Source organism: Ursus maritimus, unplaced genomic scaffold, assembly GCF_017311325.1.
Source record: "Ursus maritimus isolate PB19 unplaced genomic scaffold, ASM1731132v1 scaffold_11, whole genome shotgun sequence".
Classification (NCBI taxonomy): domain Eukaryota; kingdom Metazoa; phylum Chordata; class Mammalia; order Carnivora; family Ursidae; genus Ursus; species Ursus maritimus.
The window spans coordinates 67,044,894-67,063,715 of record NW_024423453.1 but is presented as its reverse complement, the minus strand read 5'-3'; positions in this window follow the sequence as shown (position 1 = coordinate 67,063,715).

The following is an 18,822-nucleotide window of genomic DNA, read 5'->3' as shown; positions in this document are numbered from 1 at the left end:
ACATGCTCATTCTCTTTCTCTCGCTCAAAAAAAATGAACTTTAATTGATGAAGTATGTGGTATTTGAGACACATAGATTGGTTATACACACTGAATAGGCACCTTCCCTTTACCTGAACAGGAGATCATAATTTGGCCGCCCCAGAAGACTACATACCCTTCAGAATGGCAGCCTGGGCTTTGAACTTTGTCAGATCTGGGATAGGCCATTAGCAGGGGATTAGGGGGTTGTGTCTCCTCATCCAACTAGAACATTGGTTGAAATGTGCCTCAGATAGCATTGCATTCCAGAAACTGTCATTACGGTACTTGCTGCAACGTAGGAAGGGACAGAGAGCAGAAACTTCACCAAATTCACCAGTTAAACAGATTATAGGACTCTTTCTGGCTAATAAACACTGATAATGGATTGCAGAATTCAGTCCGATACACGTTTTGCTGGAAGCACACCCCACTTGACAGCAAGACTGAAGGGAGGACGCCTGTAGCCCTCACTTAGCTGCAACATTTGAAGCTACTGATCTCTACCAAAAAGACCTCGTTAAGTGCAAACAGCCAAACTGGCTTAGATCTAATCACAGTAGGTGCTCAGCCCTTGACATTTCTGGCCTCAAGCCGTCTTTTTCATGTTTCCTGACACAAAGCTCTCACAGGGGTTTCAACTGAGTATTTGCTAAAGCACTTAGTAGATTGACAGGTGTGTGTGTGTCTCTGTGTGTAAATCACCCTAGGCTCCCTACTCTGAGTAGCCTCCCCAGACCTACTTTTCTGAGTCAGGGTGACTGCTCCCTCCCTCTTCTGAGAAAACATCCATCACACCGCATTGCCATGTTTTGCTTGTCAGTCTCTCGTGTAAGCCTTCAAACTCCTTGAGGCCAAGGATCTTATTCATCTGTGTGGCATCAGCTCTAGGTGAAGAGCTAGAAAGCATTTGAGTGAAGGAATCCCAGAATAGGGAGGAAATGTAATATCATCCAGGTGTCACATTATACTCTCCTCACAGTCCCACAGCAGACAAACTCCAAGGCTCCACATTGCAGATATACATGTCTATATAATTATTTATATAATTATAATTTCTAGAATTGATTTTAGCAACACATTTTAGCCCATTCAAAGTCTTGTGTTACTACACACTCTCAAGAAAGACTTTGGGGGTGACCTAAGGATGTGTGAATATTAAAGGGGCATTTGGTTAGAAAACAGTATCTATATTTTTTCTGGCTTATTTATTTATTTTAAAGATTTTATTTATTTATTTGAGAGAGAGAGAGAGAGAGAGCACAAGCAGGGGGAGCAGCAGGCAGAGGGAGAAGCAGACTCCCCACTGAGCAGGGAGCCTGAATCAGGGCTCAATCTGAGGATCCCAGGATCATGACCTGAGCCAAAGGCAGACACTTAACCGACTGAGCCACCCAGGTGCCCCTGGCCTTTTTATTTAAAAGAAATCTGATATCTGGATGTTCCCAACTAGGTGGAGGTCAGTCTGAAACAAGGATCTGAATACAGCATGGCCCCAAATTCCCACCCATGAGAGGTCCAGAACTCACATTGGAATCAACCATTTTGTTGAATGCTGAAAATCCAGCTTCACTTTTAGGTGCCTGCCTAGATATGTTCTGATTGCAATTGGTTTTGGATGCCCGTGTCCATCCTTAAATCTGGAACGGTGGTGACTGCAATGGCTAGCATTGAGGACAGAAGCAAAATTCCCTGCCCGGCTGCACTGGCGAGACCATAGCAGTCCGTAGTGGTGACCCAGGAGACAATGGGTTCAGTAGTTTGGAGATTTCCTGCTTGAAGGGTAGGCTTGCTGTGTGAGGTTGTAAGCACAGGCAGTACTCAGGGTTGGTCAACAGCACACTTCACTTCCAGAGATCTGTTCCCTCACACCTGGTCATCTGTCAGTGACAGCAGAAGAGAAATCCCTGACTGTCTTCCCCATTGGGCCCAATGCCTTTTCTTATAATAAATATTTTATAATGTGCCCTTTACTAACCTAAAATGAAATTAAGAGTTTATTTAAGCTACCAACACAAAATTAAAAAAAAAAAAAACACCTAGGGATGTCTGTGTGGCTCAGTCTGTTAAGTGTCTGCCTTCAGCTCAGGTCATGATCCCAGGGTCCTAGAACTGAGCCTCAGGTCAGGCTCCCTGCTCGGCAGGGAGCCTGCTTCTCCCTCTCCTTCTGCTGCTCCCCCTACTTGTGTTCTCTCTCTGTCAAGTAGATGAATAAAATCTTTAAATAAATAAATAAATAAATAAAGCCTTAACTTGTGAATAAAAAGGAGTGTAAAGTGTACTAAAATAATCTGTATTTCAAGATGTGAGTGTGGGGACATAACGACGTTAGGAAACATTGAAGTGTCAGATGCTTGCAGCTGTGTTGAATGCAGCAGACTGACACGTGTAAACTGTATTGATGATTCAAACACCGCTCACAGCTTTGTCAATGGTGATGGCAATATGAGGAGCGACTCTTGGTAAAGTTTTTGATGAAGCAAAGGTCAGATACTATATGATTCCACTTATATGGGGTCCCTAGAATAGGCAAATTCACAGAGATAGAAAGTAGATTTGAGGTTACAAAGCGCTGAGGGAAGGGGAAATGGGGAGCTATTGCTTAATGGGCACAGTCTCTGTTTGGGTAATGAAAAAGTTTTGGAAATAGTAGTGACCGTTGTACAACACTGTAAATGTACTTAATGTCATGGAACTGAGTATTTAGAAATAGTTAAAAGGGGAAATTGTATATTTATATTCTTACCACAATAATAAAATACCTTTAAAAAGTCTTTCAGAAAAAACTTTTGTTTAGCTGTTCAACGCAGAGCATAGCTCAGGTAATTAATGAACGTTCTATCGCTTACATAAATGTCCTACAAGACATTTGAGTCATGCAAGACAATTCTTTGTTGTGCAAGACCGTCCCACACTTTACAGGGTGTCTAGCATCGCTGGCCAACCCCACTAAATGCCAGTAGGGCTCCCCTTCGGCTGATAAAAATGCCCCCACCAAGTTCCAATTGCCCCCAGGAGGGGAGTCTCTCTCCTCTTGGGAATCCCTGAGATGAGTAAGGGACAGCAGGTAGGTTGTCTAGTTTGGGGCCCAGCGAGTGCCTGCAGTCGTCGTGGGGACAAGAAACCTGGCAGAAATTCAGTTCTTCGATGGATCCACAAGGAGCATGGGGACCGGCGGAAGGAACATGGTGCGGGGGTGGGAAGAACCATGTAGGAACTGGGACCTCCAGCTCAAGCTCCTATCCCTGGTTCGCAGGCTCCGCGTTTCCCGGGGGCAGCGAGGCTATGGCAGTCCCCTCCCAGACGGTGGCGCTAAAGAGCCTCGGACACGCGGAGGTCCTGCGGGTTGATGCAGCGTGAGGCAGGGCTGACTCAGCCTTCGCAGATGATACAGCAGTGCTGCTGACGATGACGGGGACAACAACAGCTACTATTTATTGAATAATTAGCAAGTTCTTTACTATATTTTTTCATGGAATTTTAACAACCTATTTATTACAGGTGAGCAAACAAGTTCAGGACGTCGCGAGGAGCTCAGAAAATCAAGTCATTGAAACGAGGCAGGGGCACAATCTCCGAGATTCCTACGCGACACATCCACGGCGGTTCGTTCTGATCTGACTCGGCAGACCTTCAGGTGGGGCTGCTGCCAGCTCCTTCTCCGCTCCCCGCGGTTTGCCGGACTTCAGGGGCAAAGGGCTGCTCCCGCGTCCCTCTCCCACGGGGTCTGGCAGGTGCAGGGGCGCCGAGCCCAGCCTCGCGACGCGCCCTGCGATGCGCGATGCACCATGTCAAAGGTGGAGAGACGGAAGCGGTGACTTCTCCCAGGATGCTTCTCCCAGGAGATCCTAGTGCGAGAATGACTGTGGTTGGTTGGCAGCTGCTTGTGGAGCCGGCTTCTTGGACTTCGTGCCTGCGCGTTTGCCCGCAGAGACTCTTCTCTGAGACCCCGCTTGGGATCTCAGGCACAGACGCAGGCCCCGAGGTCTCTAGTGTTAGGGTGGGAGCCCACCTGATTCGGTTCCTCCACAGAGGACTCTTTGAGGTGAACCCTTACCTTGAACCCTTTGCCTGCAGAGCCAGCACGGTCATTTTCTTTCTGTGCCTGCAATCTTTGTGGGCAAGGCCAAGTCTTCTATGTCCTTTTAACACTCGCTCCGTTGTAATTAATACAATAATCGGGTACATAGCACTAATAATTAAGGCAACTGCCTTTTTTTTTTTTAACACTTTCACAGCACCTCATTTGGTCCTCAGAACAACCTTGTTACACAGATGTTATTGTGATTTGCATTCTATAGATGAGGAAATGTGAGGCCTGAGTCAGACACCTGGAATGAGGCAGAACCAGGTCTTGAATCCAGGTCCCCTCATTCCAAGCCCCTGCCTTCACCAAGAGATTCATGTGCTGCTGTGGAGTCCTCTGAGTGAGTCCCTGGAGAAATTGTCCTACTTGAAAGCACAGTGCCCAAAGCACTTTAGCAGTTCCTTTAAAAAGTAGCAAGATTTGGTACTTGCTTGCAAAGTATTTAAATAACTTCTCACCCATGAACCAGTTTAAGGCTTCAGAATTTCAGTAAGACTCACAGAGCAGGTGTTATGTTTCCTGATTCACTGAGGGAGCAACAGAGAGGCTCACCCTTAACCCATGGGTCCCATCAGGGTGCCCAGGCCGGGAGGGTGATGGCCCAGATCTGTTCCCAAACCCAGTGTAGTATTTGCAGCCAAGGGGTAATTATAAAAGGTAGGGATACAGAGTTCAGAGGCAGGCATAGGGATCCAAACAGGCAGGGCAAGACAGGTGAGCCAAAATGCCAAGCCAAGCACACTGGAAATGATGGGGAATCAAAGTCAATCAATATGTATATCTGTAGGACTTCCTGGAGTCAGAGGCCGTGAGTCCAGGACCTGGGCTCCAGGTGGGGGAGAACTCGTGTTCTCCAGGCCAGGCCAGTGTGGCCCTCCATGCTCTCTCCATGGTGTTGGTGTGTCGGAAAAAGGAGCAGATCCACCAGCTTCATCATAGAAAGCCATCCATAGAGCTAGGGGGGAAAGTCTAGAGTGAATTATGAATCCAAACAGAAAAACCCAGATGTGAAGGCAAACCAAAAGGAGCAAGCAAATTCATTTCTTCACGGGGCAAGGCTGTGGCGGCCCAAGTGTGGATCAGTGTTTCCCTAGCTGACGCGAGAGGTACACTAAAGTCGCACAACAAACAGGTGTCAGCGCCAACAAAAGAGCTCTAATCTCTTAACCGTCAGCCCAATTGCTTTCTCCTCTCAACCCCACACTGCAGGGTGATTGAGGCAGTTCTAAGGAGGCAGTTCTCAGAATATCCATGTTCTTTTTTTTTTTTTTTTTTAAGATTTTATTTGTTTATTTGACAGAGAGACAGCCAGCGAGAGAGGGAACACAAGCAGGGGGAGTGAGAGAGGAAGAAGCAGGCTCCCAGCGGAGGAGCCCGATGTGGGGCTCCATCCCAGAATGCCCGATTCACGCCCTGTGCTGAAGGCAGACGTTTAACGACTGAGCCACCCAGGCACCCCCAGAATGTCCATGTTCTGATTGGTCCCCAACACTCCAAATTTAGTTGTTACGATTCTTCCCTCCTGAAACCCTGGGGTTCCAGGTTGCCACCATAGACAACAAGATTCTTCGGATCGCTTCTAGAATTCCAAGCTGGAAACCCTCCCAGGTCAAGCCCGTATGTCTGGTCAGGCCAAGCCCCTTCCTGGAGCCCAGATGCACTGGGCATGTGTACCAAGAGGCTCTCAAAGCAGGATCAAGCAGTTTTGTACTTTTTGCTAATAACCGTTAATTTTTTTTCTTAAATAAATGACATTACAGATAAATTAAGGGAATACCCAGGAAAAGAAAAAATGGACCCACGCTATCAACACTCCAGGCTGAACTGGTTTCATTTACTCAAGTTTCTTTTCTCTTTCTTGCACTGGCATTTGTCATTTTGAGGTAGCTGAAATCATGGTCGTGTATAATGTACACTTTTTATCACTTAAAGAAAGTCATAAGTGCTTTTCTATGTTGTTATGGAGTCTTCATCATTGTTTTTGGCTGCATCTACCTCACAGGAGGTTATACCACAGTTTACCAAATCCCTTCCCTTCCAGGGCCCTTTTAGATGGCTCTCCACTTTGCACGATCATACCTAATGTTCTGATGAACGCATTAGTGCAGGATTCAGAGTCCAGACGCCTCGGAAAGACTGAGGGGTAGGTGCTGGCAAACTGGCAGGCGACTCTCGGCGTGGCATGACCCACAGTGGGGAGTGGGCCTGTTCTGGCTTCAGGGGGTGGAGTCGGGGGGGAGATGGGGAAGGCAAGAGAAGTGGAAGACGTGGTGTCTCTTCCACAGCTGGCCAGAGGCACTGGTTCTGGTCTTTTGTAGAGACAGGGTGAACAGACAGGAACAGGAAGGTTTATGAGACCCGGGAGCCAAGCCCCGTCACTTCCTGGCTCAGGTGTGAACAACACGGTGACTGTAAGTCAGGGAGGCAGGGGACGTTGGCAGAGCTTGCCATGCTCTGGAAAATGGCCCAGATGCAGCCTTTTCATGTGGGTGGAGCGGTTGGCCCAGAAGCAAAGTGCCACCCGCCCGTGACTTTCCCAAGCAGGCCGGAGCAGAACGGAAGCAGAGCTGGTCCTTAGCACATACGAGACACTTCGGGGGAGTCTAAGAGCTGACTGGGGGGCTCTGAGGCAGGGGCTTGAGAAGGGCCAAGGAGTCCAAGGACTACGGATGTCAACATTAATGGACTCACGTCTGCACCCACAGCCCAGACAGACTGGAAAGAATTCAGGGGGTTAGACATGGCTTCCTTGGGATGGTTTTTCTAGGAGAGCTTCCTAGAAGCAGGACTAGTGGGTTAAAGAGCACCGAAGCTTTATTTTCCCCCCATGGGATTCCCAGAGCCAGTTCTCGGGCCCAGCTACCATGTTCTTTTCCACCCTACCACAGACCCAGGGGCTCACCCACTTGCACTTTCTCTTCAGTGCTGCCCCATCTCTGCCCCCTAGATTGATCCCCATCCAAGACCACCCACCTCCTGCCAGCCCTCTCCTTTCTCATTGTCTCTACAAACAAACTCATGGGTCCACTTCATTTTCAAGCATCCCTTGCAAGAACACAATAACAGAATAACTGAGACGTTTAAAACAAGGGGGGCAAAAACTTGAGAAGTCTTACTAAGTTTTGTTAGTTATAAATCCTTACTTAGAATCCCCGCTTCTCTCTTAAAATGATTACCAGATATCCATTTAAGACATCAGACCCTCTTCATCTGGGGACCACATTGAAGATTTAGGGGTCTAGGCCAGCCAGGGCACAGTCAAGAAAATGAAACCACACCAGTTATTTTAACAGAGAGAAGATCATGTAAGGAACTGATTAATCAGGTATTGGAGGACAGACAGACAGAAGGGAGACACAACATAGCACAGAAATAATAACTGCAGGAGACAGCTCCCAACCTAGGGCTGGGGAACATGGAAGCTTCCACAGAACTGGGACCCAGACCTCTGGGAAGTGTGATAGATTTAATTGAGCCCCTCCAAAAAAAATATAGTGAAGTCCTGACCTCCAGGACCTCTGAGTATGGCCTTCTTTGGAAACAGAGTCCTTCCTGAGGTAATCAAGTCAAAAAGAGGTCATGAGGATGGCCCTAATCTAATATGGCAGCGTTATTACAGAAAAGGGAGATGTGGACACAGAGACAGATGTGCAGATGGAAGACAATGTGAAGAAGACACACAAGGAGAAGACAGCCGTGTGACTGGAGTGATGTCCCTACGAGCCAAGAAAAACCAAAGACTGCTGGCAACATCAGAGGAGGCAAGGAAGGATTCTCCCCCTCGAGCTGTCGGAGAGAGCACAGCCCTGTGGACAAGTTGATCTCAGACTTCTGGCCCCCAGAGCTGGAAGAGAATGAATTTCTCTTGTTTTCAACCACTCAGCTGCTGGTGCTTTGTTTGGGTAGCCAAGAAGAGAGTGCCGGAAGGCAGTATCTCTGAGGGGAGACCCTGAGGCTGATTCTGAGGGTATGGAAACAACTAGAGGCTGGGACAACCACCTGCTCCTGTGGGGCTGGGATGCCATTTTTGGCATGAGGCTAACAGAGACAACGTGCAAACCCTAATCACGTTCTCTCTCCTCCAGCCTTCCAGTCTCCCTTTTCATTGCTCCTTGGCCAATGTCCGCGTAATAGGGGGCCAGCTGTCAGGGAGAAACGTGGTGTGCTGAACCCCAGCATCCCAGAGCTGACTCTGGTGGGTGGATGGGGAGCTGAGAGACAAGAGCTTAACAACCAGCATGGGGCACGGAAGCTTGGGTGGAAAACACAGTCACGGCTTTATTTTCATTGTCCTCTCTCTGAGATCCAGCATTTCCTTCCCTTATGAATACAGACCAAAAATAAATGGATAAAACCACAGTAGTATAAGCAGTATCTGTAATTCCATCACCAATGTTTTCATTGCACATTAGAGTTGAGGCAGATATTTCAAAATACCACTTATGCTTATCATCACTACTTTAAAATTATAGGTGTTAGACTTGCTGCTAGACCTAGTAATTTCATGAGCTAATAAAGAAGCAAAATAACGCCAACATGACTTTGTTTTGTAATGTTTTCATAAGTTGATTTATTGTAGGACTCTCTTTGTACTTCAATTATTATTATATTTTATGTATAAAAATTCTTATCTGGGGAAGATGCCCAAAGACTACACCAGACCAATGAAGGGGTTCATGGCACCAAGAAAAGGTGAAGGATCATTAGAAGGAAGGAGGGATGAGTAGAGAGCACAGAGGATTTTTAGGGCAGTGAAACCATTCTGTGTGGTGGACACATGACTTTATTCATTTGTCCAAACCCATAGAATGTACGACACTAATATACTATGGACTCTGGGTGACAATGATGTGTCAGGGCAGGGTCATCAGTTATAGCACATGTACAACTCTGCTGAGGGATATCGATAGTCCAGAAGGCTCTGCGTGTGTGGGGCTGGGGTGAATGGGCAATCTCTGCACCTTCCTCTCAATTCTGCTATGAACCTAAAACTGCTCTAAAAAATAAAGTGTATTAAAAAAAAAAAAAGCGACGGTCCTGTGGCACAGACCAATCCTTTCCTCTTTATTCCGGAAAGTGGGTCTCATCTAATAGTGACACGAACACGGGATCGGAGGGTAGAGCATGGGATTCTTGCTCTAAACACAAGCATGAAGGAAGAGAATATTGGGAGCGGTGGCTTGACTTCAGCCATCTTTCGGGTGACTCCACGCACGATTGCTGCTTTCTTGGGCATCCCGTTGGTAGAATGGGAGGCTTATCCTCATCCTCCCAGGACTCGAATGTGGGCGGCTGCTCCCAGGCAGGGCCAGCTCCATGGCCATCCACACAGGGCTCCCCACTCTGACAGGTCTGCACTCACCTCAAAATTCTGCTGTTGCTCTCCGGAAATCTGAACAATTTTAAGCAAGGGGCCCCTCATTTCCATTTCACATAGCCAGTCCTGCTGCTAGGAAGTGCACAGGCTGGGCTCTAGAATTCCAAATATTTAGGGTATGAGAATGTGTTCATTCCTCACACCAAGTAGTAATTTACTTCTGCTCTTGACTAAAAGTCAAGTCTCACCCCACTGACTTCTCCCCAAAATTCTAATAACAGTTTATTTTTCTACCTGAGGAAAGGACAAATAGGTGGTTGTGTCCTCTCCAGATATTCTTGATGTCATCACATCTTTGAGAACTCCTAATTGAGAAATGGATAAAGTTCTTCAAAACAATATCTGACGTCACTCCCGAATACATGGCCGACCAGAAAATTGAAACTTCTACACCATTCCCACGTTGTGCAAGGTTTGCTTGGCTTTTATCATCTTGGTTTTTTTAACATTTCTGATTAGAAGTGCTATCAAACTCCCAGAAACAAAACTTCAGGTATTGAGAGTTTGGTCCCCAAAAGGTGTGGTTCAAAGGCCTCAAACTCATACCACCGTCAGGAAGACCTGGCCCCAGGCCCACAGCAGCCTAGGAAACTCGTGCCTGTCTTTCTGCATCTGGATTGGAGCAAAAGACCAAAGGCAAGACAGCCAGAGCCCAGACTGCAGCAATTAACCCCACAATTAGAGTTTTAAAAGCTTAGAAAAAAAGCCATTGTCTTGTTTCATTGATTACTTCAACACAAAAGCGGGTTGCCTGCCAGAGGATAAAATCCCTCATCAGCCCAATTTCCAGGGCAGCAGCGCTGTGTTCCTGCATCAGGGACGGTCTACCCATGACTGAGCTGTGAGAGATGGAGGTTGTGTGAAGCCACCCAGGAAACCCACAGGGCAGTGAGCATTTCTCAGCTGGATTCTGATGCTGTGAGGTTTTTCTAACACCTGAGCTCACATGCTTCTCATTTAATCACTCAGAAGCATATTTAGGGGAGCATACGGGGTGCCTGAGAGCACAGCCCTGCAGCTAAACTCTCTAACTACGCCAGCAATGAGCTCCTGAGTGAGTTTCACCACACTGTGCTTTAGTTGCTTCGTTCGGACAATGTAAGTAATGGAGGCCCTCACCTCACCAGGGCTGCTGGAGAATTACGTGGACAAACCAATGAAAAGCACTCAGAAAAGAGCTGGCATGAAGTAAGTACTCTGTAAATGGTAGCTTGAAACCTGCTTGTAGCTTACCCACATCTTTCCAGGTGCCCTGGGAAATTCAAGTCATGGTCTCTGTCTTCTAGGAATATGGTATTAAAATTGTGCTTCTTGGATCCTTGGAGATTCCAGTGATGTATATTCATGATGTTCGAGAAAGGTGAGGGGTGGAGGATAGGGAGCAGGCAGCCTTCAGCTCCTACCCCACTTAAGACAAGAATCTTTAGTTTTTCTAATGCATACATCGAGTTTTCAGATAAGATTTCATTTGAAGGAAACACCGCATGAAAGCCTATAAAGAGTTCGAAAACCACTGGTGTTGGAACCAAGCAAGACCAAGGAAATGCACCCAGGAAGCAAGTAAGCAGTCCTACCTGACTGAATGTGAGTAGGTTTTGTGTTGGTCAGGGTCGTGGAAGGAAAGAACGGCACGCACTCAAAGGCGTTGTTAGAGAAGGGCATCATGAAGGGACTACTGGTGTAGGTAGGGTTTGGGGGAGACATTACCACTCATAGGCCTTGTGGAGACCAATTTTAGGCAATAGGCTTGAGCAATGGAAACTTGAGCAAGGCAAAAGGGCCTACAGTGACCACCCAGCTGAATGCAAACAGGATCATGAAATGACCCACCTCAAAATAGCCATAGGCCCTAACTAAGCAATGGGATGCTTACCACCAGGCACAAACAGTTACCAAAAAAGAGAAAATTCCATACTTCCCCATACTTCCTCACTCTACCCTACAGATGTAGCCCCTCACCACTGCCTCATGGCACATGGTCTCCCTTTTGCTGTCCTGGCCACTGCTCCCTTGCAGTGTATTCAATAAGCTTCTATCTCCTTCGTTCTACTTCAGGAGAATTCTTTCACCAGCTGCACCACCAGCTCCCACCCAATCAGAACACACCACAGGCCCAAAAATGGGAGGGGAGGATTTCCAGAGAGGAAGGTTTCCAGACAGGATGGATTTTTAGAGAGGGTGCCTGACAGCAGCTGAAGTGTTTGTAGAGGGAGGCAGCCAACCTGTGGGAACATGTTAGGGATGGAGCCAGAAGAATGAATATTCTGACCACATTTTCTTCCTGCCCTTTCATCCCTTCAGGGGCTCCCAAAGGCCAAACCTAACAACAAGTCAGGGGGCAAGGGAGCCTATTGATATATTGACACAGCCCCAGCGGTGTGCTGGTAAATAAATATTTAATAACAAGCGCTGAGGTAGGTGTGTGTATGCCTGTTTGTAGTGTTCACCAATCTCCAAGGTGTAAATATTCCCACGATGGTCACCAAGCATGGAGTTAGGAAGAGCACATAATCAGCTCTTGCAGGCTCCAGCACAGTACTGAAGTAGACCATATGGTTCAGCCTTCCAGAACACAGAGCAGGTCGGGAAAGGATGGAGGGTGGACCTGGAAAGACAAACAAAAGGTGTCCAGTGCTGGTGTTGCTGCCCATGCTGCAGCTGCCAGCATCAGACCAAGTGTTCTGACACCTGGAGCAAGGGCATTGGTGCCTCCATCTTCACCATCAACATAACTGCCATCTGCAAAGCTAAAACAGAACCGTTAAATCCAGTAAGCATCTAGCAGGTCAGTAACATAGATGAGAGAGGGAATGAAACAGAGAATGAAAGAGAGAGAGAAAGGGAGGTATAGGTTCCATTCTAGTCTGGGAAGTGTCTGCATTCCCCACAGATAACTATGTTGCTAATAAAGATACAAAGAAGTGGAGGTGGGAAGTTCTACTTCCCTAGCTCCAATTAACTTCATCTGATAGCTCAACAGTGTCCTGTGGCCAGCTAGACATAGGTCCAGTGGAGGAAGGTGGAGTGATTTACTGGAAACCGGAGTCTCAGGGGTGGAGCCAGGACTTAATATACCATGTGGCACAAGCTCAAGGTCTTAGAGGTCATAGTACCATCTTGTTATCTGCTGGTAGGTGGGTGGCCACAGAGCCATTACTGACTGTTCTGAGCCTGTGTTGGCTTATCTTGGCTGAACCACTGCTGAAGGGAGAAAGATTCTGTGATGCTTAGGGCTCTAGTGCTGTTCTTCTGTATATGGCAGGCATAGCCCCAATCCTCAGTAATAGTGTGAAACAGGACCTCAACAACCACCACCACTTACCCACCAGACCTACCACAAATGGTCTGTCCCACCATCACCATTATACACACCAAAGTCTCAAGTTCTCCTTCTAAGACAGCAATATCATGACCTTACCAGCTAAAACTGCAGGCATAGAGGCTGGCCCAAACAGAGAGGCAGGTCCAAAAGATGACTCTGTGACAAAAGAAATGATACAAAAGTGAAATCTTCCCTTCCTCTCCCCAGACCCACCGCTGCATCAACTGTTCCCATGTTCTTCCCAGAATGATACTCTGCTGGACAGGTAATGTACATTTATGTTGACAATCCCTTCTTCTTACGGTTTGCGAGGAGGATTCAAACAGTATCCACTTCCATTGTTTATGGGAAACCACGGGCACTGAGCAGACCTCCCACCAACCTGGGGGTCATTAAAGGCAACAAAACACCATGGGGCCTATGAAAATATCCTGAGACGTAATGGTTGGAGAGTACGGTACTCAGTATAGAGGAAGAGCATACGCTTGAGCACTGTTTAATACGTGAGACAGAAGAAAATGTTAGAAAACAGACTATAAACAAGATTTTAACAAAACTGAGGAAGGACTGAGATGTCAGTGAATCTGGTTAAAGGGCAGAGAAATAGAAAGGGAAACTGATGAGGCAGGGGAAAATGAAAAGCGAAAAATCCTATTTAAAAAATTTAAATGCATTAGTATCAGAAAAGAACGAGCACAAAGCTGCAGAAAACATAATCCAAATATGAAGGGTAAGTTTGCCAAACTCTATGATAATATAAAAGAATGACAAAATAAAAACTAACATATAAGAACTACACAAGAGAGACCTGCCATATGGGCAATTGTCTTGTCTCTGAAGGAGAATCAGGAACCAAGGAAGCAAAAGCAAAATTGTAGAGATTATACAGGAAAAAGAGATCTTTCTTTCCTTTGAAAAAATTGTGTGGTACAGTGACTAAAAGCTCAGACTCTGCAGTGAGGTAGACCTGAGTTCCTCTCCCAACTTTGTTGATGATCTTCTATGAGTCCTTGGACCTCAATTTCATCATCTGTACATTGGGAGGGATAATAGTGTCACCTCATAGTGTTGTCATAAGGTAATACATACAGAGCACTTAGCACTGTATCTGGCAGAAGTGTCAACATTTCTAAGGGGCTCACTGAGTACCAAGGAAAGTTAATGACAGGAACCAAACCATAGATACACATGATAGTATTTGTAAATACTAAGATTTTGGGGGAAAAAATCTTATAAGCATTTGGGGGAGAAGAAAAGGTAACCTAAAAAGTAAGAAAATCCCTCTAACTTCAATCTTTTCCTCTAAAACCATATTAAATGCCCAAAGAAGATATGTCAACTATTACAGTTTTGAGGGATTAAGGTAGTCGATCAAGATTATGGACTCAGCCAGATCCTGTATAAAAACAACAAAGAAGCAGTCTCAGCTGTTCAAGGACTCTGAAAACATTATCTTCTCTCTATATCTTTCCTAAGACAAGTTCCAGAAGGTTTCTTAAAGAAACCAAGACATACAACAAAGAAAGAACTGAACAAAGGCTAATTTATGCTGTAAAAGGATGAGTGGTGAGCATTAACACCTGTTATACATTGACTATAACCTAAATAATTATTGGAAATATGATTATAAGATAGAATGCAAATGTCAAAAAATTAAGTATAACCTTGACATAATTTCAGATCATACCAAAAAGATAGGAGTAAAAGTAAATGGAAGTAGACACACAGTAAGTTTTTCATCTTACTAAGGAGGGAATTAATAAATATTGTTTCATTCTTATCATTGGTGGTAATAGAACAAAGGATATTTTTAGAAATATAAAAAGTAGGCACTAGTACCATTTTAAAATACCATTTGTATTAGGGCAGGCAAACTGCTAAAACAAAGAGTCCCACGATATCAGTGATGAGTCACAGTAAAATTTATTTCTTGCTGATGGCATAGTCCACAGTGTTGGAGAGAGGATAGGGAAGAGTTCTGCTCACAAGGCCCCCCTAGACGTAAGGAAAGCAAGAAATGTTGCTTAGTTGTATGCCTAACATGAAGAAAAGGACATGGACCTTGATGAAGCTAGCAGTCTGGTCATCCAATATCTGTGCTCCCTTCATCCTTCAGAGAGAAGGCACTCTCTTCCAGTATCAAAACTGTATTAGTCAGGCTTCAGTCAAGAAAACAAATACTAGTCTAGTATTCAAAATAAGGAATGTAAGAGAGAACTAGGTGCTTGCGGAACAAGGAGACTGAAGGAAGCAGAGGTCAGGACTATTGTGGGAGGCTGCTGGGAAAGGATGAGTTCTTAGTGATTCAGCCCACTGAAGCATCAAAGCAGGCAGCAAGCGAGATCTCGCTGGGAAGCCGCTGCAGGCTTCATGTAACACAGAAACCAGGATGCCACCATCTGCCCCCATAACGGTCTGCTGCTGGTGGTGGGGAAGACATGTCTTCCCCTCCTCTTCCACCTTCCTAATCTCACATGACTACTTTTCACCAGTAGAACCTGAACTGGAACCCTGATGGCAGGTGACTCTGGGAAATAAGTGCTCAGAAGGGGGCAAAGATGATAATAAGCTGAGAGCAGAACGTCTAACTCATGGAGGGAAAATTCATAGAAAACATGGTACAGCCAATTCTCATTACTGGCAGTGGTTATGTTTTTAAAGTCATCCAAAAAACACTGAATAGGCCAATACCGAGCTACTGCTCCTAGGGCAAATACAGGGTTAGGATCCTACAAGCTTCTGGTCACAGTGTTTACATCCATTGATCAGCACATAACTTTATTTGTTTCTGTTTAAAGAGGCCTTTTAAATATATATTGTTGATTCGTTAACATTGAACTCACAGCCAGTAGTACTATCACTGATGCCTGAACGAAGCTGGACTAACTCAGTATTTTCTTGGTGAGGCGCATCACAGCCTAAGTGCACTTAGGAACACCAGACAGCATTTCAGCACTGTGCCTGGAGGGCGTTTCAAACAGCGAAACCATCCGAAAGGCACAGCAATGCAAAACCGTGGCGCTTCATAGACCACATAAAGTCCTCTTGTTTACAAAATGAGAGCTGAGACAAAAGGAAAGTCCTCTTCCTTGACCTCAGCCGGAAACACGTATGCCAGGCAACTCAAAATTTTCACTGCTCTGTGTATGTCTGCATATGACTGCAAAAATACCATGCATGTGGACCTTGAGGTTACAAACCAATTTCGTTAGTAGATGAGTTTGCATATACAGAATCCACAAATGATAAGGATCAACTGTACATACAACAAAACAGAAAGGAAACAAAGAAGTAAAATAGTAAACAAAAAGTAAAACACACTTTTAAAATGATCAGTGTAATCAGGGGCGCCTGGGTGGCTTAGTCAGTTGAGCATCTGACTCTGGATTTCAGCTCAGGTCATGATCTCAGGGTCCTGGGATCAAGTTCCACATTGGACTCCGCACTCAGCACGGAAATCTGCTTGTCCCTCTCCCTCTATTCCTCCCCTGGTTCTCTGTCTCTGTCTCTCCTAAATAAATAAATAAATAAATAAATAAATAAATAAATAAATAAATGTCTTTTTAAAAAATAAGTAAAATGATCAGTGTAATCAATGGCAAATGAAAATTACTAAAGCAAATGTTCACAGCACATGAGCCAGCACTGGTCATCCATCAAATTACAAGAACAGATTAAAATTTTGGTGAAGTGGCTACTAACTTTCTTGAGAGAAATGTTATAGTAAATATTAAAGCCGTAAAAATATTCAGATTCTGACCTAGCATTGCACATCTAGAAATTTTAGCTGGATAAGCCTACAGGTACACCAAGATTTAATTTGTAACAATATTTATCTCAAGAAAATTTATAATAGCAAAAGAGAAAGTGTAAATAACCTATATGTTTCATAATAGAAGACTGGCCAACTAAATTACAGTACCGCTATAAAATACTATGCAGCCTCTAATCATAAGGTTATAGAGTGACAGTCAGTGCATAGGAAGATGCCCCTCATAAAAGTTTACATCCACAAAATGTTAGAAAATAGCGTATAGCTTTTTTCCCTTTTCATATCTAAAAAGGAAAAAGGAGAAACGTAATTATCTTAAAATTGTGAAAAAAATGTAACTTAAAGGGAAATTTTTGTTTTGTTTTGTTTTTGTAAAGAACTCACGACCCCCAGATCAAGACCTGAGCTGAGAAATCAAGAGTCGGTGCTTAACTGACTGAGCCACCCAGGCGCCCCCAAGAGCAAACTGCTTAACAAAAATCTTAGCAAATTTGGATGGAAACAAGTACATTTAAAGAATTAAATATTCTAATGCCAATATCATGTGACATTAAACTATGTTAGGGTAAAGCCAAAGATAGCACTATTATTTAAGTTCTCCACAAAAAACAGAACTAAGACAGCATCTTTGAAAGGAAATAGTGTAACTTACATATGATTTATTTGTGTACCTAGAAAATCCAACTAAATAAATAAATATCTTTTCGAGGTAATCAGAATTAAGTTAGATCTGTAAAAATAAATACAATAAGCACATGAAAAGATGCTCAACATCATTGGTCACTAAAAAGTCTTACCACACTGAGTACTGGCAAAGGATATGGAAGAACTGAAACTCTCATTTCCTGCTGTTGAGAATGTAAAAGGATAGGATCATTTTGAAAATATTTTGGAAAACAGGCAATCTGCTAAAGAAAAAAGAGTTAAACACATACCTCCCCTATGACCCAGCCATTCCGCTTGTAAACATTTACTCAAGAGAAAAGAAATCATATGGCCACACAAAAACTTGTACACAGATGTTCACAGCAGCTTTATTTATAATTGGCCCAAACTGGAAACAAGCAAACATCCATCAGCTGGTGAATGGATAAACAGTGTGGTCTGTCCATATGTTAGAATACTACACAGCAATGAGAAGAAACGAATTATTGATACACAAAACAACATGGATGCATTTCCACGTAATTATGCTGAGAAGACAAGCAAAAAAGTATAAGTACTCTGTGATTCCATTCATAAGAAATTCTCAAAAATGTAAACTAATCTCTAGGGCCAGAAAGCAAACGAGTGGTTGCCTTGGGCCAGGAGCTGGCACTAGGGAGGAATGGCTGACGAAGGAACATGAGGAAGCTTCTGGGAGTGATGATGTTTTTATAAGGAAATATATATGTCAAAACTCATGTGAGTATGAATCACAGACCTGTACCCCCGAAACAAATAATGCACTGTATGTTAATTAATTGAACTTAAATTTTAAAAACTCATCTAAGTATACACTTTAAATGTGTTGTTTATTGTGTCAATTATACCTTAATAAAGCTGAAAAACTACGATAAATATAGTAATCCATACGCATTGTTTTTGCATACAAGGAATACCCAGCTGGAAAATCTTATGGGGAAAGTTCTTATTCAACATTCCAACACAAAATACAAAATAACCTGTAATACATTTAACAAGCACTGTGGTAGGCACATATGAAAAAAAATTGTTAAGTCTTTGTGATTATTCGAATCTTTGAAAATCTCTGGAAAAAAGATTTGAATAAAAGAGAAGACACAATACGCTCGCATTCTGTTGAAGTGGAAGCTGTGAGGCGCCATCCGGATCTCCCACCTCAGAACCAAGACGCTCATTCCTTAGCTGCTCACAGCTCCTGCCTGCTTGCTCCCGGGAGCCTCCCTTATCTGAAGAAAGCCACATTCTCTCCCGGGTAGTTCTCAAGTAACTGCTCAGTCACGGGGGAGGAAATTTTACAAAGTCTTAGTCCCCTTTGCCTCACTTTGGGACAACTATGAAGTTCTGTCCTATTCCCAGAATTCCCCTGGGGTCAGCTGAGGCCCCTGTCCGTGACTTCATTACAGTTCAACCCCTTACTCTGCCTGGTTCCACTTCTTTCATGCTCAGAGAGGTGTTTTGTTTTTGTTTTTGTTTTTTTAAGTTTTATTTACTTAAGGAATCTCTACACCCCATGTGGGGCTCGAACTCACAACCCCTAGATCAAGAGTCTTATGCTCTTC